This window comes from Somniosus microcephalus, unplaced genomic scaffold, assembly GCF_052327205.1.
Source record: "Somniosus microcephalus isolate GS21.2 unplaced genomic scaffold, FLI_Smic_1.0 unresolved_chr2, whole genome shotgun sequence".
NCBI classification, from domain to species: domain Eukaryota; kingdom Metazoa; phylum Chordata; class Chondrichthyes; order Squaliformes; family Somniosidae; genus Somniosus; species Somniosus microcephalus.
In genome coordinates, this window is record NW_028225180.1 from 47,898,817 (window position 1) to 47,924,607 (window position 25,791).

Here is a 25,791-nt window from a genome sequence, read left to right on the forward strand (position 1 = left end):
ATTACCGTTTATATTCCACCTGGTGTTATCCCAATCTCCTGCTTACTACCATTACTGTTAATATCCCACTAGATCTAATCACAATTTCCTGTCCATTTGGTATCCTTAAAAACCCCATCTAATCCCAACCTCCTGCTGACCGTATTATTGTTAGTATCCCAATTAGTCCAGCTGTAATCTTGTGTTCACTCCCCATACTCCAACATTCCTTTCTATCCACGCAGCAATAGAAATAGATTTTTTCAAAAAATTGTCAACTTGCTTCCTCAATAGTTTGTGGGATTGAATTATGCTTTCTAACCACCTCAAGTATAAATAAATGTATCAACCTTCACCGCAAATTCTTTGGTCATAGGGCACATATTTAGGCTAATTCAATCAATGGAAACTATCTAACAATTTTTTTGATCGTAACTCTTCAGAATCTGAAGATTTGCAACACGTGCACACTTATCCTGCTCACCTCTAGTGTAATTAGTCGAACGTTCTCAAATCGGACTCTCTAACAGTAACTCCACATCTCTGCCGGTGGGACAGGAAATACCGATGATTGATGATGGAGGAGCCTGAGATGTTGGCTAATAAATATGATTTTATAAGTATCATTACGTCACACTGTTGTTTGACTAATGTGTGGTCCACTTCTCCCCGCTTTGGCACCAGTCTCCAGGTGTTAGTGAGGAGGGCTTTGCAGGGTTGGCTGGGCTGGGTGTTCTTTCGTCATGTCCGAATCCAGTGCCGAGGCCGAGCAGTCCGTCCGATTTTATTCTTCTATATCTTTCTTTCTAGAGGCTTTCTCCGCCATTCCAGAGGCCACCACATTGGTGAAGGAGTGGAATCACGTATAGACAAGACATAAAGGACATTAGGTGTTACGACAATCTTTACTAATATCGGCTATTTATTTTGAAATATTTCAAATTCGAATATAAATTTAAATTCAGGAAACATGTGATTTGAACCATTGTCTCTGGATTACTCATCCAGTAATATAACCAACACGCTCTCGTTCTCCACACCTCGCCGTCTCTGTGTCCATTGTCTGATTGCACCTCTGTGAAGTGCCTTTCGACTATTTCTTTTCTGCTTTAAAGGTGTTATATAAATGTAAGCTTTGATGATGAAAGTCCTGACTACACCGACCCCATTGCTGGATATCTGTTCCCGGTTACCGAGGTTTCATACCGGCAGCGTGTGTGTCAAATAATGGGTGCCAGACATTTCAATTACCGAGGGAACAAATGATTCTATTTTTCATCTTTATTTTAATTGGTCGATTATCCGGCCCTATACATCAACAGTGATTGCTTCAATTAGTCAGTGATAATTTCTCGGGCAGTTTTCTAGCTGCTTCCCTCACTTCAGATTCGTTCCTTCCCTGTAACTGGAGTTCAGTCTCACTGCTGCTTTATTTCTAATTAAATCACAAAGTGGGGCAGCAGGAAAACATGTGAGAAACGAATGTATCATATCGTCAATCAGTAAGCTGATGTCATGATGGACACGATGGGAGAGAGAAAACTAATCACATTAAAACTGCTGCAGACTCTCAGTGATTCCTCAGTCTCCGAGAACTAAAATTCATCACATTTATTTCCCGTTAATGGTGGATCAAGATGTTTACAGAATATTCAGCCCATGTTCAGAATGGGTCAGTACCCGGCCCAGTGATTGCTTTCTCAGCTCAAAACAACTGGGAGATCCTATCACTGTGCAGATCATTTCCTTCTCATTCTCAGTGTTTATCTTTCACTCCGCTCCTCAATATATTCATTATTATTCTTTACAGAAAGTCACGGATCTCATGGAGAAGGGAAACCGGGCAAACAGTGTAATGATATCAGCAAATAGTGATGATATTTGTCTGTGTTTGATTACTTATGCCTTACAGCATATTTGTCTGTGTTTTTGATTACTTGTGCCTGACCAGCAGAGGTCATGTGAGAGACAAGCAGTCCAGAGGAGTTTTACTTTCAGTTTCATTCTAGATGCATCACAGCATCGTGTGTTCTGTAAAAAGCTGTAGAAAGTCTTGAACAAGACTTTAGATTAAACAACATTCTCTTTCAGAAATGAGTCTTTATTGAACCCAAAAAGAAATCAAAACATGATGTCAGAAGTGGCTGAAAGAGAAAAAATCTGAAGTTAGCAATTTGATGGGACAGTGAAAGCAGTTGTGGCAAGTAAGCGAAATCAGCTCTCCACATATTAGCAAGCCAGAAGAGAACATCGTTGCTTACCATTAGAGAATAGCTAACGAAGTGAAAAAATGGAAGGTTTACTCCCACCGGCGACGCTTCAATTGACAGGTAATGTGGCTTAAAATTGGAGAAGGTTCAAACAACGTTTAGAGTTGTATTTAGCGGCAATCGGAGCTGATGAGAAAAGTGATAAACAAAAATCGTCCGTGTTCTTACATGTCGTGGGTGATGCAGCGCTGGAGGTATATAATAATTTCATATTTGCTGTTGATGGAGACAAAATGAAGCTAGATAAAATAATGGACCAGTTTGAGGCCTACTGCATACCTAAACGCAACGTGACCTTTGAGAGGCACACATTTTTCACATGTGTACAGAAACTCGGCGAGACTATTGATCAGTATGTGACTGAACTGAGAAACCAGAGCAAATCGTGTGAATTTGGGGGACTCACAGACTCGCTGATAAAAGACAGACTGGTGTGTGGTATTCCAGATAATGGTCTAAGGGTAAGGCTGCTAAGAGAGCAAGATCTAGACCTGGGAAAAGCCATAGCATTGTGTAGGGCTACAGAGACTGTGAAGTTGCAGGCAAAGGAGCTGTTCAGTGACAGTAGCTGCAACGTGGATGCAGTGAGAAAGAACGGATACAAACCATTTAACAAAGAGAGCGCCAATGTGAAAAAAGAGACGTGGCCAGCAAACGAAAATGAAAGAGACAATCGGAAGTCATGTAGTCGATGCGGTACACAGCATCCACCAAGAAAGTGTCCAGCATATGGTAAAACATGCAATAGATGCAACAAAAACAACCATTATGCCCGTTGCTGTAAGAACCAAGCGCAACAAAGCAAGGTCCATGCAGTAGATGAAAGCGACATAGAGGAATTCTATGTAGATGTTGTGTCTGAAAACAAAAAAGAAAGAGACTGGATGTTGACACTAAAAGTGAATGACATACACATTCCATTTAAATTGGATACTGGAGCACAAGTTAATGTGATATCAGAGACCGATTTTAAGAGAATTAGACCCAGACCAAAGTTACATGGAATACAAGTGAAAGTGACCGGATACTCAGGTACTGATATACCAGTGAAAGGAAAATGCATTGTCAAAGTAACACACAAGGACAGAGAGCACACGCTAGCATTAATCGTGGTGCCAAAGGATGTGCAAGCCATACTAGGTTAAAAGCCTGTGAGAGACTGAACCTGGTAAAGAGAGTCCACGGTGTGGAAAGCGAAGGAGAGACAGTCTATGATGAACTCATGAAAGAGTACAAAGACCTATTTAAGGGTCTAGGCTGCATTCCAGGAGAATACACGATCAGAGTAGATAAAAGTATGACACCGATCATACATCAATGCAGAAAAGATCCGTTTGCTCTTCAAAAGCAACTAAAGGCAGAGTTGGACAGGATGGAAAGCCTGAACGTGATTCAGAAGATAGATGAGCCAACTGAGTGGGTGAGTTCCCCCGTCGTAGTGGACAAAAAGAATGGAAAGCTCAGAATTTGCCTCGATCCAAGAGATCTAAACAGAGCAATAAAGAGAGAGCACTTCAAGCTTCCTAAACGTGAGGAAATCATGGCACAGTTTGCAAATGCAAAATATTTCAGCAAGTTAGATGCGTCCTCAGGATTTTGGCAGATGAAGCTGGACGAAGCAAGTTCAAGACTGTGCACGTTCAACACTCCATTTGGCAGATACAGATTTCTAAGGTTACCATTTGGCATTGCCTCAGCTCCTCAAGTGTATCACAAGACTATCCATATGATCTATGAGCACCTGGAGGGAGTTGATACATCAATGGATGACATCATAGTATGGGGAACCACGAGAACTGAGCATGACGAGAGACTGAAAAAAGTGCTGGAAGCAACAAGGAAAACAAACCTGAAGCTGAATAGAGAGAAATGCCAGCTCGGGGTGACAGAACTGACATTCGTGGGAGATATCCTTAGCAGTGAGGGCATCAGACCAGATCCCAGAAAGGTGTCCACCATTGAGAATATGCCAAGGCCACAATGCAAAAAGGACGTGCAGAGGTTTAATGGAATGATCAACTACATGGGTAAATTCATATCCAACCTCTCAGAAAAAATTGCGCCACTGAGAAGACTAACTGAAAAGAACATAGAATGGGAATGGAATCATGAGCATGAGAAATCATGGAGCGATCTAAAGAAACTGCTCACAGAGGAACCAGTTCTGTGGTTTTATGACCCAACGAGACCCATCAAGATATTATCAGATGCATCACAGAGTGGGCTCGGTGCCGTTCTTCTGCAACAATATGAATACTGGCAACCTATTGCATATGCATCACGCTCAATGACAGACGCGGAGATGCGATATGCTCAAATAGAAAAGGAGCTGCTCAGCATCACATGCGCCTGTGAAAGATTTCACCAGTTTGTGGCAGGACAAGCAATCAGTGTACAGACTGACCATAAGCCCTTGATTGCATTGTTCCAAAAGCCACTGAATGGCTGTCCGCTTAGAATACAAAGAATGATGATCAGGCTGCAACGCTATACACTGAATGTTGCGTACACACCGGGTAAGCTGATGTATACAGCAGACACGTTGTCCAGAGCTGTTGACCCAAGTGAGCCCGCAAACACCACAATGGATGAAAAAGTGAACGCCTACGTGGACATGATCACAAGTGCACTGCCCATAGCAGATGCAAAAATGGAGCTCATAAAGACTGAGACAAACAAAGATAAAACCATGAGACGACTGAGAAAAAGCATCTTGGATGGATGGCCCAACATGAAGCAAGACTGCTCACCTGATATAGCAGAGTACTGGAACTGCAGAGTGGAACTATCAGTGGTCGAAGACATCATCTACAAAGGAAGTAAAATAGTTATCCCAAAGAGTCTGAGAAGAGAGATGCTAAAAAAGATCCATGGAGGACATCTGGGAATCGAAAAGTGTAAGAAAAGAGCACGAGAGGTGATGTACTGGCCACGAATCAACCAAGATGTGACAAATGAGGTGTCAAACTGCACAATATGCCTGAAATATCGAGCAAGCAATCCGGTAGAACCACTAAAGCCACACCCAGCACCAGACAGACCTTACCAGAAGGTAGGCGCTGACCTATTCGTACATCAAGGGAAGGACTATCTTGTCGTCACAGACTATTACTCCCTGTATCCAGAGATTTGTAGACTGTACACCACCACGGCAGAAGCTGTGATAAGAAGTATGAAAGCCATATTCTCCAGACATGGCGTGGCAAGCGAGGTCTTCACAGACAACGGACCCCAGTTTAACAATGTAAATTTCCGACACTTTGCCAAAGAGTGGGACTTTGTCCACACAACGTCAAGTCCTCACTATCCACAGTCCAATGGACCAGTGGAAAAATCGGTCCAGACAGTGAAAAGACTGATGTACAAGGCAAAAGACAGTGGAACTGACTTCTACCAAAGCATGCTTGTATACCGCACAACGCCGCTCGAGTGTGGTATGTCACCAGCCCAACTCTTGATGGGACGTCGGCTAAGGTCAAACCTACCCATCCCGGAGAACCTCCTGAAAACAAAAGAGGGGGAGAAAGTGAGGAAGTTCAAAGAGCAACAGAAAGAAAAGCAAAAGTACTACTATGACAGAGGAACACAAAACCTACCTGAACTCCACACTGGTGACCAAGTAAGGTTGAAAGACAAAACAAACACATGGACTCAGAAGGGAACTGTCCTGAGTGAATTTCAACCAAGATCATACACCATTCAGACAGATGAGGGTGCTGTTCTGAGAAGAAATCGTTGAGATCTTCTCATGGGACCAGCCACAGCAGGTCAAGAGACTGATACTGGTGAACAACCTGATCACACAGCTGAGAACCAATCATTTGAGGCAAAACTCAGATTCAAGGACAATCAATCAGAAAATCCTCAAGACACGTGAAGCCTCCTGAGAGACTCATTGAGCAAATTTAAGGACAATTGTTAAAGAAGGAAGTAATGTTATCTTATTCTTTCTTCAAGTTCTAGTGTATTGACATATTTCATGTGAACACACAAAGCAAGGGTAAAAAACCTTGATCATGATAATGATAATGTAAGTTCATTAAATGTTGTTAGTTAAAAGTAAAATACTTTTGTTTTAAGAAAGGGAAATGTAATGATATCAGCAAATAGTGATGATATTTGTCTGTGTTTGATTACTTATGCCTTACAGCATATTTGTCTGTGTTTTTATTACTTGTGCCTGACCAGCAGAGGTCATGTGAGAGACAAGCAGTCCAGAGGAGTTTTACTTTCAGTTTCATTCTAGATGCATCACAGCATAGTGTGTTCTGTAAAAAGTTTTGAAAGTCTTGAACAAGCCGTTAGATTAAACAACATTCTCTTTCAGAAATGAGTCTTTATTGAACTCAAAAAGAAATCAAAACAGACAGTTCCAAACTTCTCCTAACTCTGGTGATGGAGAAAGGCTCTGGGGCCCGAAGGGTGATGTGGGAATCCTTTGTGAAAATGCACCATGGGGTACCAAAGTTGGACAAAATACTGAAAGAAATACAGGAACTTGGCACGGTAAAATCACACACATGAATTCAAATATTAATTTAAACACTGAGGATTTTATTATAATATTACACAGATCTGATTTCATGAAAGTTCATTGATCTAAACAGGTTCTGATCCATTTGATTACATGAACATCGCACGAGGTTTATCCAAAATACCCAGGCACCTGAAAGGTAAGTGATGACATGGAGATTTAAAAACATTTATCTCCCTTCCGAGAATCAGAATGTTTGACTGTCACCCTTTCTTTAGAGGTTGTCAGAATCTGGGAATCAGAAGTTCAAAGACTGGACAAATAGGATTGGACGTCATTTAGATTTGTCATCAATCCAAAACTATTCTGTGTAGGTTCAAGATATAATTCAGACCATTTCTGACGTTTCCTGTAAATATGCGGACGTTGTTACCATTTCACAAATTCCAGCTGCTGATTTCTATCACTTGTGAAGTCTTATACACACCTGGCAGGATCTTGATAGACTGTGAAACCCCATACACACCTGACAGGATCCCGATACACGGTGAAACCCCATACACACCTGGCAGGATCCTGATACACTGTGAAAACCCGTACACACCTGACAGGATCCCGATACACTGTGAAAACCCATACACACCTGGCAGGATCCTGATACACTGTGAAACCCCATACACACCTGGCAGGATCCTGATGCACTGTGAAAACCCATACACACCTGGCAGGATCCCGATACACTCTGAATCCCCATACACACCTGGCAGGATCCTGATGCACTGTGAAAACCCATACACACCTGGCAGGATCCTGATACACTCTGAATCCCCATACACACCTGGCAGGATCCAAATACACTCGGAATCCCCATACACACCTGGCGGGATCCTGATATACTGTGAAACCCCATACACACCTGGCAGGATCCCGATATGCTGTGAAAACCCATACACACCTGGCAGGATCCTGATACACTCTGAATCCCCATACACACCTGGCAGGATCCTGATACACTCTGAATCCCCATACACACCTGTACGGAACCTATCACACTGTGAATCACCGGACACAACTTGCAGGATCCTAAAACATGAACCCCTGGCAGCATCCTGATATACTGTGAAACCACATACTCACATGGCAGGATCCTGATACACTGTGAAGCCACATACTGACCTGGCAGGATCATTATGCCCTGTGACACATAGGTCCTTGAGCCTGATGTGGAAGGCCCCTGGGATTCTATCCAGCACAAACTGTCGGAGTAGTGGTGGAGAAATGGGAAAGATTTAAGTCTTACCATTGTGCCTCACGTCATGAACCATCCGATAGTGTTCAATCCAATCTGAGAAGCTCTACGAAGTTCACTCAATCAAACATTAACCGAGGAGGTACATGAGATAAAGGCAATGTTATGTGTGATTAGAAACTGATTGGACCGATTCCCACTGGCAGTGAAACAGACAAACTAGGCACAGAGAAACTTGTACTGAAGGAAGCGTCCATTCATTCAAGAGGCTTTTGATTCCCAATTTACTGATTATCAGAAACATATTTGTAATTTTCATAAACTACATTGCAGGAAACTCATATCCAAATGAAACGATGGAATGTAATAATTGTAACTGTTGAAATGAACTCTCAGTCTTTTCTTCCCTGATGTAATACTGAGTGAAGTGGGCAGTGCTTCTATTTTTGATTATGCTCGTTTTTCTGACCAGTGTTATATAAAAAGAATATAAGTGTAAAATTACTGCAAAACTATTCACATTTTCGGAAACACAACAGGAGGATGTTTAGGGGAAAAAAAGGCCACTTTGGTCCAAACAAATCGGTCCTATTAGAGATGAACCCACCTGCCCTTCCTCTCCGTGAATCCACAGAAACACTACTAATTGTCTCTTGTCCCCAATTACACTGCCCCTTAGTGTCCTCCCTGGTAACTGGTCTCCCGCACTATTACCCTTTGGTGAAAAAGATTACCCTGACTTTCCATCTTACTCCTGGTGTCTTAGTGTCAGTTTTCTCTTAATTAATTGTGATCATTATTTTCCTCATTCCGGCATTAATTTTGTGAATTCTGTTAGAAATTCTGATCAATAATTCAATATCCAAAGTCTCTAATTCCAAACGAACCAAATCTAACACCGCACCCTTTCCTCTGCATTAATTGTGCCATAATCATCTTATTTCTCTTGGCACCTTCAGCATTGCAATAACATTCTTCCTCTGATTAGGTGATTAGAAGCATACACAGGACCTGCCCAGGATCTGACACACTAACAGTGGACGTTCTCTCCTTTCACAGTCTGTCCCTCTCCCAGTGCCCTCAATAACCTGTATAAAATGCCCAAGGTCTGACACACTAACAGTTGGACTTCTGTCCATTCACAGTCTGTCCCTCTCCCAGTGCGCACACTACCCCAGGTAACCTGCCCAGGGCCAGACACACTGATGATGGAACTTCTGTACATTCACAGTCTGTCCCTCTCCCAGTGCCTTCACTAACCCAGATAACCTGCCCAAGACCTGAAACACTAACGGTGGAACTGCTGTCCATTCACAGTCTGTCTCTCTCCTAGTACCCACACTACACCAGAAAACCTGCCCAGGACCTGACACACTAACGGTGCAAGTTCTGTACATTCACAATCTGTCCCTCTCCCAGTGCCCTCACTAACCCAGATAACCTCCCCAAGACTTGAAACACTAACGGTGGAACTTCTGTACATTCACAGTCTGTCCCTCTCCCAGTGCGCACACTACCCCAGATAACCTGCCCAGGACCTGATAGAGTTACAGTGGATCTTTTGCACATTCCCCTCTCGATAAGCAACCAATCCATTGCGGCAGAAGGGAAGCTCCACAGACCGTTTCACATATTGATCCACTACATCCTCTGCTGTCATATAACCAGGATCATGTGTGGATGTATAATGAGATTTCTATAGCACAGGGCAGGTCGGACAGTATATACCATCGGAGGGAAAAAATCATCTTCATAGTAATCTCCATGTTCAGTGAATGTTAGAATCAAGTGAGGATTTGAAATTTTTCTCAGCCATTGCTCAATTTAAGGGGAGGTTTCCATTAACTGAGTTTAATTTCTACACACACCTCTATTAAAGCTGTAAATTCATGCTTGCAACATTTCAATGAATAATAAAGGGGTGTTGAGAAGTTATTTTTTTGTCAATACAATTAACATTGAGACCACTTTCTGTCTGTTCTAATTGAAGACGTTCAACAGAAACACAAGGAAACACTTCGGGTACAAACTGAAACACTGAGAGTGAACACTATCCTAATAAAGGAGAAGGTTAAGATTTTTCAGCTGGTTGATCGATACGCTGAGCTAACGGTCATTTCTACTGTTCGAGATCGGACACTTGTAGAACATGAATTGCTGGCAAGAGGCCGAGACCATGAAGTGTGGAGAGAGAAACATCTCCGGAGAGAGCTGGAAAAAATTCGAACTGATAAATTGTTCCAGAGCTGTTTTTCCCAGAGAAAATCCCAATCTGGGAGTTCAGCAGCAGTGAGCGGAGTCCCGGGGATTGGAAAAACAACAATGGTACAAAAGATTGTTTATGACTGGGCCACTGGGAAAATATACCTACACTTTCAATTTGTTTACAGCTTTAAATTCCGGGATTTGAACGCTATTAACTGTAGAATAAGCTTGAGGAATCTGATACTGGATCTGTATCCTTACTTTGGGAATATTCTGGGAGAGCTCTGGAAGAACCCAAAGGTATTGCTGTTTATATTCGATGGTTTGGATGAATTCAAGGACTGCATCGATTTTTCTGACAATCGGAGAAATACAGAACCTCAGCACATGTGCACAGATCCTGAAGACTGTTGTGAAGTGTCTGACATTGTGTACAGTTTAATACAGCACAAGCTGCTCCCAGGATGTTCAGTGCTAGTGACCAGCCGCCCCACTGCATTACATTTATTGGAAAAGGCTGAGATCAGTGTCTGGTCTGAAATCCTGGGATTTGTTGGTGAAGAACGGAAGGAATATTTCAACAAGTTTTTTGGAGATCAGACGGTGGCAGCAGCTGTTTTCAAACACGTGGAGGAGAACGAGATCCTGTACACCATGTGCTACAACCCTTCCTACTGCAAGATCCTCGGCCTGGCACTGGGTGCCTTCTTTACACAAAGAGACAGGGAACAGCAGCGAGTTCCCAAGACCATCACCCAACTATATTCCTACTAAAGTTACAACATTCTGAAAAACCATGGCCGAGAGATTGAAATCCCCCATGATGTGTTACTGAAGCTTGGTGAGATGGCCTTCACAGGAGTCTCCGAGAAGAAGGTTGTGTTTAGAAATGGAGATTTGATCAAGTACAATGTGCAACCTTCCCAGTTCCTGTCTGGGTTCATGATGGAACTTTTGGAGAGAGATGATTCTGCCCAGAGCGTGGTGTACACATTCCCGCACCTCACCATCCAAGAGTTTGTAGCCGCACTCGCACAATTCCTGACTCCAGATCCCAGGGGCATCCGGAAAATCCTCAGTGAAGCCCACAGCAAGGTAGATGGGCGATTTGAGATATTTCTCCGTTTTGTTGCTGGTCTCTCCTCCCCACAGGCAGCTCGACCCCTGGAGGAGTTTCAGGGTCCATTTCTTCATCAAACCACCTGCCGAGTGATTGATTGGGTGAAGGAGAAGATTGAAGGACAGATTGGAGACACAGAGAGTGAAACTGGTCAAAGGAACCTCCTGAACACATTCCACTACCTGTTTGAGTCTCAGAATAAAGCACTGGCTCGGAAAACAGTGGGATCTGTGGAAACACTTACATTTAGTGTCATGACACTGACCCCGATTGACTGTGTGCCCGTCTCGCATGTACTTGGACTCTGTGATACCATAAAACACCTCGATTTACGGGAGTGCTCCATTCAGTGTGAAGGACTCCGGCGGCTGAGACCCGTACTGCACAAATGCCGGGTGTTGAGGTAACTGTTTATTTGTCTCTAACTGTTGGGCGAATTGTAGAACAGTCACGGATTGTGTTGTTATTCCGTAATGAAGGGAAACAAACAGCTCAGTTAAACCAGAGTGAAGCAGATTCAACACAAATATGACCAATAATAAGAGGATCGGTCAGTAATTCCCTGAGTACTGGGGAATCTAAAATTGATGGTTGTGAACAAGTACGGATGTTACACTCTTGATCGGACCAGCAAATGCTGGTCACTGAAACAGAAGAGTCTTCGCGCAGCACTTGCGTCTTTGCGTCAGAAGGTCGTGGATACAGGTCCCACAGTGGTAATGCAGACCGACACTTCAATGATAAGGTTCCAATCTAACGTATTGTGAGGTATTAGCCCCGGAGTACAGACACACACCGGCCAGTGGTGGGGCCTCGCACACAGCGGGCGGCTCCTGGATAAACCGGGGTCAGTGAATCCTGGAATTCTCCATAATCCGCCCCCTGTGTGTGAGGCCCCGCTCCGGGAGGGAACTTCTGAAAATTCCCCAAAACTGTTGGGCCAGTTACACCTGGAATAAGTGCAGAGCCAGTTTAATGGGGAATAAACTGAGACTCCCCTCTCCTATATACTGGGAGTACAGGGACATTTAAAACTTGTAACGGGACAGAACAAACTCTGCTTGTTATATAAAATCCTGGGGGGCGGATTTTACAGCAGCAGTTAGTGCCGTTTAACGATATAACTCACCCCGAGATTCTATATAGATTAATATAGTGTACAAAGTACAGGGAATCACAGCTTTATCATTTCATTCCGGGAAAATCGCCCTTTTTCCATAAAATCTGGGATTTAAGGAGCAGCAGAAAGGAAACAAGTTTCCCCGAACATGAGGGGGCCACTGAGCTCCCGGAGGGTAATTCTGATCATCAGGGAAGGAGACTGGACTGAAGGACATTTAAAGGCTTCACACAGACAGCGCTTTCCTTAATAAGTACAGTTTCTGACAGTCTGTGAATAAATTGGGAGTTGGACAGATTGGGATTCATTCCCAGTGAAAGGAAAATCTGCTCATTAATTTCTTGAAGTTGCTTCAATTTATTCGGTAATATCCGAGAGGGAAAGTTTTTATCTAGGATTTGTGTCAATTTGTATCTCGCGCTCTCTCTCTTTCTTTGTGTTTATACTGGGGAGCAATAAACAAGGAGATTCAGGAGTGAAACTACTGTCTGTGGCTCTGAGTAACCCGGACTGTAAAATACAGGAACTGGGGTAAGTACCGGACTGTGTGAGATTGTGTTCATAATAACCGGATGTCTAACACTGAACATTATCATTAGCGTCAGTGATAGATTTATTAATAAACATTGGTCATTATTAGTAGTATCAGTAACAGCGTTATTAATAAACACTACAGTATCAGTAGTATAAGCAATAGTCTTAATAATTATTGGGTGTTTACCTTGTTTGATGTTGTTATTTCTTCTGTCCCATGCACCCACCCTCTCCCTCTCTCTCTCTCGGAACATTGGAACAGGAGGAGCCCATTTAGCCCCTCGAGCCTGTTGAATGACATCATGGCTGAGCTGCGATCTAACTCCATACACCCGCCTTTCGCCCATATCCCTTAATATCTTTGGTTAACAAAGGTCTATCAATCTCAGATTTAAAATTAACAATTGGTCCAGCATTAATTGCTGTTTGCAGAAGAGAGTTCCAAACTTCTACCACCCTTTGTTTGTAGAAGTGTTTCCTAATTTCACCCTGAAAGGCCTGATTCCATTTTTTATATTTTGCCCCCGAATCCTCCATTCCCGACCTAATGGACATAATTTCTCTCTATCTAACCTACCTGTTCCCTTTAATATCTTGAAGTCTCTATCAAATCACCCATTAACCTTCTAAATTATAGGGAATACAACCCTATTTTGTGTAATCTCTCCTCGTTATTTGACCCTTGGATTCCGGGTATTAATCTCATAACTCTATGCTGCACTCCCTCCAAGGCCAACATATCCATCGCAAGATAAAAACAGAAAATGCTGGTGATACTCAGCCGGTCAGGCAGCATCTGTAGACAGAGTAACAGAGTTAACGCTTCAGGTCGATGACACTTCTGTTTCTCTCTCCACAGATCCTGCCTGACCTGCTGAGTATTTCCAGCATTTTCTGTTTTTATTTCAGATTTCCAGCATCTGCAGTATTTTGCTTTTGTATATCCTTCCTAAGGTATGGTGCCCAGAACTACTCAAAGTACTCCAGGTGTGGTCTAACCAGGGTTTTATATAGCTGCAGCATGACGTCTACCCCCTTGTACTCTAGTCCTCTAGATATAAAGACCAGCATTCCATTAGTCTTTTTGATTATTTTATGCATGTGTTCATGACATTTCTTGATCTATGTACATGTACCTCAAGTCTCTTTGGACTGCCAATGTTTTTAGTTTTTCACTGTTTAGAAAGTAACCCACTCTATCCTTTTTAGGTCAAACGTGGATGAACTCACATTTGTCTACATTGAAAGCCATTTGCCACAGTTTTGCCCATTTACTTATTCTATCAATATTGCTTTTTAATTGTATGCTTTCATCTACACTGCCACAATGCCGCCTATCTTTGTGTCATCGGCAAATTTGGATATATGGCTTTCTATGCCATCATCTAAGTCGTTAATAAATACTGTGAATAGTTGAGGCCCTAATGCAGATCCCTGTAGGACACCACTAATCACGTCCGGCAAAGTAGAGCACCTGCCCATTATCCCTTCCCTATGTTTACTGTGGTTCAGGAAATTTCCTATCAAAGTCAGTAATCGGCCTTCAATTCCATGGGCTTCAACCTTCGTTAACAGTCTCTTATTAAATGCCTCATGGAAGTCCATATAAATAACAGCCATTGACATTCCCCTGTCCACTACTTTAGTCACCTCTTCAAAAAATTCAGTCAGGCTTGTCAGACATGACCTACCGTTTACAAATCCATGCTGGCTCTGTCTGATCAGCTGATAATTTAATGTGTTCAGTCACCCTGTCTTTAATTATAGTCTCTACTAACGTCCTGACAACAGAGGTTAGATTAACTGGTCTATAATTCCCTGGTCATTCTTAAGTAGCGGAGTGACATGCTCAATTTTCCAATCTAAAGGGACGGTTTCTGAATCGAGAGAACTTTGGAAGATTATAGTTAAGGCACCTGCAATGTGCTCATGTGTTTCTTTAAATCCCTGCTGTGGAAAGCATCTGGTCCTGGGGATTTGTCACTCTTTATTGCCATTATTTTCTTCATTACTGCTACTTTGCTTTTGTTAATGTTATTGAGTCCCTGTCCCTGCTTCAATATTAGTTTCCTTGTGATTTCCGACATGCTATCCTCTTCCTCTATTGTAAACACTGATGCAAAGTAATTATTCAACATGCCTGTCGTTTCCTTATTGTCATTGACAAGGTCACATATATCAGTTTTCAAGGGGTCAACATTGCGCCTGACTACCCTATTTTTCTTAATTTAACTGTAAAAAATGTTCGTCTTGATTTTGACAACCCTTGCAAGTTTATTTCCATACTTCCTTTTTGTAGCTCTTATTATCTGTCTTGTCACCCTTTGCTGTTCTTTGTATCAGGATCTGTGGACCTTTCACCAGGATCTGTGCTATTTTTTCCATTTTTGTATGTTTATTTTAGTGTTTTGCTGTCTGTTCCCTCTTTAGTCATCCATGGCTGTTTCCTTTGGGCAAATAGTGCTCTTGCCCCTCGGGTATAATCTGGTTCTGTATCACATTAAATTATTTTTTAACATCTCCACTGATCCTCTGGCGTTTTACCCATTAACACATTGGCCCAGTTTACTTGGACAGTCTCTGTCTCATCCTGCTGACGTCGGCCGTACCTAAACCTAGAATTTTAGTAGCTATTTCGCGTTTCTCCCTTCAAACACTACGTTGAATTCGATCATGTGATCCTCGCAATTGGATAAATGATCACACACCATTAGGCTGTTAACTAATCTAGCTCATTAATCATTACTAAATCTAATATTGCCTGTCCCCTTGTTGGCTCTCGAACATATTGTTGGAGAAAACTATCCCAGACACACTCAAAAAAGTCACAACCTTTCTGAAAGATATGCATCTGTCATCACTAACTATATGGAAGTTAAAATCCCCCATTAAAACCACTCTGCCTTTGCTACACGCGTGTCTTATCTCTGCATGTATACAATGTAGCACTTCACAGCTACCAGGGGGCACATACACAACTCCCATTACAGTTTAAATTCTTTCCTATTTATTAATTCTTCCCATAAAGTCTCCATTGCCTGTTGACCTCTCTTATCATTCATGTATTTTCAGCCTCAATCCCTAAGGCTACTTCACCCCCTCTGCCATTTCCCCTGTCTTTCCTGCAGAACTTCTAACCTGGTATATTTAGTTTCCAGTCCGGACCATCTTGCAGCCATGTCATACACTCCAAGTTGAATTTGCGCCTGCAGTTCATTCAATTATTGCATATTCTCCGTGCATTTGTATAATGAACGCTTATTGCGCCACATTCCCTAACCTGCCCTTCAACTCGAATGTTTAACTCGCATGTTTCTTATTTCCGTCTCCTGGTTTAATCATTTTATATATTTAAGTTTTCCCTTTACCTAAAGCAGAATTTATGACTTTTGTCTACTCTCTTCCCTTTCGTTTGCTTTTGACCTATTATTTGTACTACAATTTCCACTTGAGCCCTCCCCCATTTACTAGTTAAAATCCTTGTGACGGGCCGATTTATCCTTCTACCTTTATCATCTTTAGACTTGATGAATATGATCTCACCACTTCTTGTATCGAGCATCTGGTCTCTGATCTCAGTACAAACCGATCACTGACGATTCTGAACCTGAGTAGTAATAAACTGGGAGATTCAGGAGTGAAACTACTGTCTGCGGCTCTGAGGAACTCGGACTGTAAAATACAGAAACTGCGGTAAGCACACGACTCTGAGATTGTGTTTATAATAACTGGATGTCTGACACTGTACATTATTATTAGTATCAGTAATAGTATAATTAATAAACACTGGGATTTATCCTAAATCATATTGTCTCTCTGTCTCTGATCTCCAGGCTGCGTGATGTCTGTCTCACAGATTCATGTGCCTAGGACCTCGTCTCCGCTCTTAGTATAACATGTTCACTGACAGAGCTGAACCTGTGTAATAATAAACTGGGAGATTCAGGAGTGAAATAACTGTCTGCGACTTATTAGTATCAATAATGCTGTTAATAATAAACTGCAATTTATTATTAGTATAAGTAATAATGTTATTAATAAACACTGTACATTAGTATTAGTATCAGTAACAGTGTTATTAATAAACACTGAACATTATTATTATCAATAATACTGTTACTAATAATGTGTTTATTAATATCAGTAATCTTGCTATTAATAAATATTGTACATTATTATTGGTATCAGTAAAATTGTTATTAATAAAACACTGCCGATTAACCCTGGTTCCTCTCTCCTTCCTCTTTTTTTCTCTCGTTCTCATTCTCTGATCCCTAGACTGACTGGTGTCTGTCTCACTGATTCTTGTGCCGGGGATCTCATCTCGACGCTCAGGACAAACCGGTCACTGACCGATCTGGACCTGGGTAATAATAACCTGCGCGATTCAGGAATGAAACTGCTGTCTGCAGCTCTGAGGAACCCGGACTGTAAAATACAGAAACTGCGGTGAGTACCAGACTGTGTGAAATTGTGTTTATAATAACTGGATATCTGGCACTGAACATTATTTTTAGTATCAGTAATCGTGTTATTAATAAATACTGCACATTATTCCTTTCATATATAGTGTTCATTTATAAGAATACTAGCTGAAGTGCCCGGCAGTGCCGAGGCTTTTTCGAGGGCATGTTGTTGTTGGAAGAGAGAGAGAGAGAGCGACTGGGGGGCGGGGGGGTGAGGGAGGGCGGGGCAGGGAGGGCGGGGGGGAAGTGAGGGCGGGGGGGAATGGAGGGCAGGGAGTGCGGGGGGGAAGGGAGGGCGGGGGGGAGGGGGGAAGGGGGGGAAGGGAAGGGGGGGAGGGGGGAGGGGGGGAAGGGGAGGGGGGCAGGGGGGAGGGAGGGGAGGGGGGCGCGGGTGGAGGACGGGGGTCCCCCGAGGGTCGCGGCCCCCCAGAGGGTCGCGCCTCCCCCGCGGGTCGCCCCCCCGAGGGTCGCGCCCCCCCCGCGGGTCGCCCCCCCGAGGGTCGCGGCCCCCCCGTGGGTCGCGCCCCCGAGGGCCGCGGCCCCCGCAGAGGGTCGCGCCCCCCCCCCCGAGGTGAAGACTGCCGATTGCGGCTGTGCGAGACGGCCGGGGGGTCGGTTGCCAGGGTGATGCTTGGCAGACCCCCCCCGTGGGTCGCGCCCCCCCCCCCCGAGGTGAAGACCGCCGATTGCGGCTGTGCGAGAAGGCCAGGGGGTGGGTTGCCAGGGTGACGATTGACGATCAGCAAGCCCCGCCCCACGGCCGAGCCAGAGAGAGATGCCGCGTCTCAGCTCCTTCTGCGCGCGCACCCTAGCGGCGCTGGGCTGAGGCTCGGCCCTCCACCCTTCGAGTGGGGCCGGGAGGTGCCTAGCTCGGGCGTGGGTGGGAAGGAGAAGCCGAGTCTTCGAGGCCTACCTGGATAAACGGGGAAAGGTAGGAAAATTTATGAGATTAGATAAGTTAATTCGTTTCTAAATCATTTTTTTTTAAAACAATATGGCCTAGAAATTCAGTTGGGCGCGCCAGCCGTTAGCGCCTTAGGGGGAGTAGATCTCGAGCGCTAGGCGCTTATCGCCCGAGCGCAGCACGATCTGCGCCTCTACCCAACTGCAGGACACATTTAGCGCCGGCGCAAAGTCTTAGCGCACGCCCTGCTGTGCGTGCAGATCATGACGTCATTTAATAGTGCAACGTCCTTTGTGCGCCCCAAACCGGAATTTCACTCGCGCCGGCCCAATGTGCGCCGGGCGTCCCGAGCGACTGTGAAGTGGAACGGTACACAGGCCAGCCGGGCCGGTGGGAGCGCTAATTAAAGGGCACTTACCCAGCAGTATAAAGGCCAGCCATTTTGCAGCATTCACTCTTGTGCAACGGTTTTTTGGACAGTGACCAAGGAGGAGAGTTTACTGGTTTGGACCAACACATGGACAGGTATCTTTGGCTCAGGCCAGAGCTTACCAATTATCTTAGCCTTCATTCAGAGCTCAGTGTTTGCCAGCATATAATGGGGGCTGCATTGGGTGGCAACGCTGAATTTCAGCCTTATGCCAGAAGGGCTTACAGACGCCGTGAGAGAGTGGCAGCCCTGGCTAGATGCAGAGGGGGCAACAGGCGTCGCCAACTGAGGCCTTACCCATGCAGGGTATACCGCCAGCAGACCTCCTATTTGACCATGTCTGCCGCGATGTGTGTCAGGAGGCTGCGATTCCAAAGGGAGGTGGTTACAGACATCTGCCGGCTGCTTCAGAGAGATCTGCAGCCACAGCTGATGCGCAGGACATCTCTGTCGGTGGCAGAGAAGGTGACGGTGGCTCTCAACTTCTATGCCTCCGGCTCCTTCTAATCCACTACTGGGGACATCGCTAACATCTCCCAGTTCGCCGTGCATTACTGCATCCAGCAGGTGACCGAAGCCCTTTTCAGAAGGAGACATCAATTCATCTCCTTCCCCATGACCCTGGACAAGCAGCAGCAGCGTGCAGTGGGGTTTGCAAGAATAGCGGTCTTCCCCATGGTGCAGGGCGCCATTGACTGCACGCATGTGGCTTTGCGGGCACCTCTTGAGCATGCCGAGGATTACCACAACCGGAAGGGCTACCATTCCCTCAATGTACAGCTGGTGTGTGACCACAGGCAGCGCTTCCTAGCTGTCAATGCCCGCTTTCCAGGCTGCAGCCACGATGCCTTTATCCTGCGACAGACAACTGTGGCTGACAAGTTCCAGGCACAGCCTCCCCCAATAGGATGGCTTATCGGGGACAAAGGCTATCCTTTGTGTACCTGGCTCATGACCCCGCTCCGCGCTCCCATGACCCCTGCTGAAGAGGCATACAACGAGAGCCATCAAGCGATGAGGAACCTCATAGAACAAACAATCGCCGTGCTCAAGCAACGGTTCCGCTGTCTCGACCGCTCCGGGTGAGCCCTCCAGTATTCGCAGGATCGAGTCTCCCAATTCGTCGTCATTTGCTGCATGCTGCACAACCTGGTTAACCGCAGGACTCAGGCACTGCCACCTCACGTTGGACCACCACCTCAGGAGGAGGAGCAGGAGGAGCATGAGGACGACGAGGATGAGGAGTACCAGCCCAGGAGGGATGCACAATGTCCAAGGGCCGCCCGTCGGTGGCTTATTGAACGTCACTTCTAGGCCCCCTGTCAGGGAATGGCTTGTGCCAATGATAGAACATGATTGCAGCCACTCCGCAAGCCCTCAGCCGGATAAGGCAACAAACACTTCAAAGATCAAACATGGACAATGTGAATAAATAAAATGCTTTATTGTCGAAACTCTGGGCCCTTCCCAGATGAAAACCAAAAACAGAGGAAACCCCCAAAAAACACTCAAACACATTACTCGCTCCCACAACCTGGGGAGGATTAACAAAATAGGGCAACTGAAATGGCCGTCATTCTCAGCCTTCGTCCAAAACAAACATCAGATCATCGGCCTTCAAAAAACAAACATCCAATTCTCGGCCTCAAGAAACAAACACAACTGGCCACACATTCGACTATTTGGCCCGCTAGGGCGATGCCTTGGCCATCTTTGGGTGGCCCCTGCCCGCCCTGCTGCTCCGCCTCAAAGTAAAGCCATTGGCTGCTGCAAGGCTGGGGGCAGGCTCCTGAGGGGCACATGTCATGACGGCAGATGCCCTTGGGGGTCGGCCTAGTCGAGGTCTGGGCGTCGAGCGGCCGGCTGTTGATTGCTGCAGCTGTGGCTGGCCAGCATCAGTCACTGCAGCAGCTCCTGGCAGCTCCACTGGGGGAGTGGCAGTGGCGGCTGGAGGAATAGCGGCAAGCTGGCAGATGGCAGGCGCTTGCTGGTCGCCTGAGACACTGGCACTCGCCCGGGCCAGCACTGCAGCATGCGCACCAACCTGCCGAGGGACAGACCGATGTGCTGCTGCAGCACGCCGGGTGCCCTGGCGATGCCTGGCTGACAACGAGTGTGGCAGCAGTGAGTGCCCGTGTTGACCTGTTCACTGACCGCAGCAGAGCAGCCAGTGACTGGATGGCACCACTAATCACCTGGCCAGTCGCTGAAAGATCTGCCCGGTATTCCGCCCGACTGGTGGCCTCTAAGGGCCCGAACTCGGCCACACTCCGAGAGAGTGAATCGATGGACTCAGGCAACCATGCCACTGCCGCCATGAGCTCTGTGTGCCGGCGCTCCGAGTCCGCAGACAAATATTCGAGGCGTTCCATCTCCTCGGCGAAGAGCGTCTCCTGACTGTAGGCCAGACTCTCCCTCTGGGGAGAAGGCCGCCGAGCTGGCCGACCCTTCCTGCATTGCTGGAGGTCGCTGGGCCCAGCAATTTGACTCCCCTCCGACGCATCCCCCCTCTGGAGAGAAGGCCGCCGAGCTTCCACCCCCCTCCCGCCTTTCTGCAGCACGCAGGTCCCAGGAGCTCCCCTCCCCTTCGACACTTCCGCCACGCTGCCCTCCAGGGAAGACATGTCCCCTACATTGCCCTGGGTGGCCGCGGCTGAGGATTCCCCTGATGGGCCACCTTCCTCTTGCTTCTCCTCCTGCTCCTCCTCGGAGGGTCTGTCACTGGCAAGTTGAGGGACCTCCTCTTGACCATCTGAAAGCAGGAAGGCACAAGAGTAGCTTTAGAGTTAGGATAGTGCGTCAGTGCGGGATGCATGAGTGGTGGCATTCAGCGCATTGGTCGGACAGTGGCAAAGGATGTAGATCTGATGCACAAGTGGGGCGAGAGAGGTGCAAAAGGTGATGTCCTTACCATTGCTTCCCAGAACAGGGTCGGCATCTCCACATGCAACGGGCCCAATCACCCGGCCACCCATGAGGCGCTCCACGTGATGTTGCAGGTCGGTGAGTGGCTGGATATGGGGTCGTCCTCCCCCGGTCGCAGTCCAGCTCTTGCGATTATTCGCCAGCTTGGCCTGCAAGAGAAAGGGCGGCCTCTAAGTACAGTGTGTCGCCGTGATCTTGTGTGCACTGCCTCCCATGGTGGAATAGCCTGGCCAGTGTGTCGCCATGATCTGCTGTGCACTGCCTCCCATGGTGGAATAGCCTGGCCAGTGTGTCGCCATGATCTGCTGTGCACTGCCTCCCATGGTGGAATAGCCTGGCCAGTGTGTCACCATGATCTGCTGTGCACTGCCTCCCATGGTGGAATAGCCTGGCCAGTGTGTCGCCATGATCTGCTGTGCACTGCCTCCCATGGTGGAATAGCCTGGCCAGTGTGTCGCCATGATCTGCTGTGCACTGCCTCCCATGGTGGAGTAGCCTGGCCAGTGTGTCGCCATGATCTGCTGTGCACTGCCTCCCATGGTGGAATAGCTTGGCCAGTGTGTTCAGTGCACAATGTGCAATTGATGCTCATGCCTGTGCCATAGCTGCTGGATGAAGGCTGGCCATTAGAGCTTTCAGGTCCCTTTGCCCATAATGTGAGGTGCACATGCAAGGATGAGGAGGTCATTGGAAAGGGTACTTACCCTGACAATGCGTGTGAGGTCATTTAACTTTTTGCGGCATTGGGCGCCGGTCCTGGGGATGTCGCTGTTGGCTGACAGCTTGCTGGCGACATGCCTCCAGGCTCTCCTGTATACGCAGACCGTCGCCTTCTTGCCATTGTCCGGGTACAAAACATGGCGCCTGTTCTCCACAGCAGCAAGCAGCACACTCAGATCACGCTCTGAGAAACGCTGCGCATGTTCACGGGCCTGCTCCATGTCTTCAGGCGCTATTTGGTCCAGCAGCAGTGTTCAGGCCTAGCTGGAGGGCTCCACTACCCAGGGCGTGGCAGCAGACACAGTCGACCCTTCCCCCTTAAGAGCTGGCTGGCGCCAGGGTGTCTGCTGTCAGTCATGAGATGGCCGCACCTGCGCTGTGCCCGGCCTCGGCGCTATCGATCACCACCTCCGGCTTAGCGCCCAAAGAGAGGCGTCCAACAGCAGTTTTAGCGCTCGCCCGAACTAGTAGGGCGAAGCTATTGAATATCGGAGAAGTGGCCTAGATTTGGCGGCGGCTGCAAACTTTAGCGGACGCCCCACTTTAGCGCCCCAAAAGTGGCGTCAATGAATTTCTAGGCCTATGTGTTTTAAAAGCAACGTTTTTTTTAAAGACGCAGAAAGCAGGAAGAAGAAAGGAAAAGTTTGGAATCAAGATGGCGGCGACTCACCTCGGTTCAGAACGATAAGGCCCGGCCACACATGCACCGATTGGACCGGCGGCACACGCCAGCAGCCCGGCGTACGATTGGTCGAGCTCGAGGTCACTCTGTCGCTAATGAGCGGATAATGAGATGCTAATGAGCGGAATGTTAAGATTTTTCAGATACCGCGGGCGCGATTTTAGCCCGGCCGAAACGTAAATATGCTTAAAACTGTCTCGGAAGCGTAAGTTTTCTTTGGAGGTAACGCGCGCGTAGGTACGCCCTGTAACTTTCGAGCGCATACCCGACAGACGCACACGTGATGACAGACAGAATGACAGACAGAAGTACCAATTTATATAAATAGATTACCGATACTAGTAATAATGTAGAGTGTTAATTAACATCATGGCCTGTATTTTCCGACCCCTACGGGTGTGTACGAGCCGTGTACACACGTGTAGGGGCCTCACAAGTGCTGGTTTCGGGCATAAGAAGTGCTTGTGCTGAAAACTGACATTTCCGATCTGTCAAGAATGCTCTTGGCAGATCGCACGCCTGCCCTGGAGAAGGGTCTCTGCGGGTGGAGAGTTCCGCTTTCTGGAGACCCTCCGCCCGCAGAAAACCTTTAAGAATCTGACGCCTGGTAAAAGTAAGGCATAAGGCCTGCTTTTACCAGCATAAGAGTTTAAAGAAGTAAAAAAGAATGTTTTCACTCATTTTTAATTTAAAAATACTTTTAAAAATGGTAAGTTTATTTTTAGCCGTGTTAAAAAAAAAAAATTTCCCCAATTTTTTTAATGTTTAATTTAATTTAATTTTAAAAACATGATGTTTTTAAAATTTATTTAATATTTTACTGTGTTTTTTGAGTGATCTCCATTAATACTTTTGAAAGATGAACTGCCTGCGCCCCTGGGATACCTGGGCCTCTGCGCGCGCTCCAGGAGAGGCCCAGGAGTGGAAGAGTCCAGACCTCCGGAGCACTCAGGTATGGGCGTAGATTTTTTACAGGTCGGAGGCATCCGCACGTAGGAAGCCTCCGATCGCAAAATACGGGCCATTATGTTTATTAATAAAGACTTAAATGTACACTGTATAACAGTATTAGTTGTTAATAAACATTGTATATAATTTGTATTATCTCTCGGTATCTATCTCTCTCTTTATTTCTCTCTGATCCCCAGGCTGTATGAAAACGGTCTCACAGCTTCTTATGCCGAGGATCTCGCCTCCGCTCTCAGTACAAATCATTCACTGATGGAGCTGGACCTGGGCACTAATAAACTGCGAGATTCAGGAGTGAAACTACTGTCTGCGGCTCTGAAGAACCAGGACTGCATAATACAGAGACTGTGGTAAGTACTAGACTGTGTGAGATTGTGGTTATAGTGACTGGATTTCTAACACGGTATATAACGAATACTATCAGTAATAGTGTGATAAGAACTCATTGTCAGCTGTGGCTCAGTGGCAACATTCTCGCTTCTGAGACAGATGGTTCTGGGTTCAAGTCCTTCTGCAAAGACTGCACAAAAATCTCGGCTGACACTCCAGTACAGTCTTTGGGATGAGATATTAAAATGAGGCTCAGTCTGCTCTAGAATGACCCGATTATGGTGAAATGTTTAAGGGCTCCAATAAATTACAAGGGGTTTGTTTTATAAGAACATAAGGAGTGGGCCATACAGCCCCTCGAGCCTGCTCCGCCATTCAATAAGATCATGGCTAATCATCGACCTCAACTCCACTTTCCTGTCCAATCTCCGTATCCCTTAATTCCCCATGAGTCCAAAAATCTATCTATCTCAGCCTTGAATATACTCAAATTCTCAGCATTCACAGCCCTCTGGAGCAGAGAATGCCAAAGATTCACAACCCTCTGAGTGAAGAAATTCTTCCTCATCTCAGTCTTAAATGGCCGACCCCTTATCCTGAGACTCTGCCCCCCAGTTCTAGACACTCCAGCCAGGGAAACAACCTCTCAGCATCTACCCTGTCAATCCTCTTCAGAATCTTGTATGTTTCAATGAGATCAGCTCTCATTCTTCTAAACTCCAGAGAGTATAGGCCCATTCTACACACTTTCTCATCACAGGACAGCACTCTCATCCCAGGAATCAATCTAGTTGCACCGCCTCCAAGGAGACCAAAACTGTGCACAATACTCCAGGTATGGTCTTACCAAGCCCCTGTACATTAGTCTCCTTATAAGATGCATTAGCCTCCACACCAATATCCAGAAGGGGAATCAAGAGAAGATCAAGTTAAAATAGTGGACAAAGTCATTTCACCTCCGCTGAAATAAAAGGGGTTTAATAATATTAAAGGGTTTGCAGGGGCAGAGAGACATGGGGGTGTACGTATTTTGAAATTGGCAGGACAAGCCGATAAAGCTGGAACCAACATCACTAAAAACAGGTAATCTGGTCATTATTAGGTTGCTCTTTGTGGGAGCTTGCTGTTCACTGTTTGTCTGCCGTTTTTCCTATATTACAACATGAATGCAGTTCAGAAGTACTTCATTAGCTGTCAAGCACTTCGGGTTATCCTGAGGTCAAAAATGCGTTATATGAATGCAAGTCAGTCTGTCTGTTCCTCCTTCTTTCCTTCCTTCCTTTCTTTTCCTTTTCTTTCCTTTCCTACCTTCCTTCCTTTCTTTCCTTCCCTTTTTTTCTTCCTTCTGTTTTTGGTAATAGTGTTATTTATAAACACTGCACATTGACATTAATCAACAGTACTGTTACGAATA

At 45.9% G+C, this 25,791-nt stretch overlaps 1 protein-coding gene and 1 pseudogene across 2 annotated transcripts in view; one reads left to right on the forward strand and one right to left on the reverse strand.

Moving 5' to 3' along the window:
- LOC147092602 (ribonuclease inhibitor-like) overlaps positions 1-25,791 on the reverse strand; it is a 640,499-nt gene that overhangs the window by 385,457 nt on the left and 229,251 nt on the right. The gene's annotated exons all lie outside the window — the stretch shown is intronic.
- The window catches only part of LOC147092606 (NACHT, LRR and PYD domains-containing protein 3-like), a 43,427-nt pseudogene that overhangs the window by 14,537 nt on the left and 3,099 nt on the right, over positions 1-25,791 (forward strand).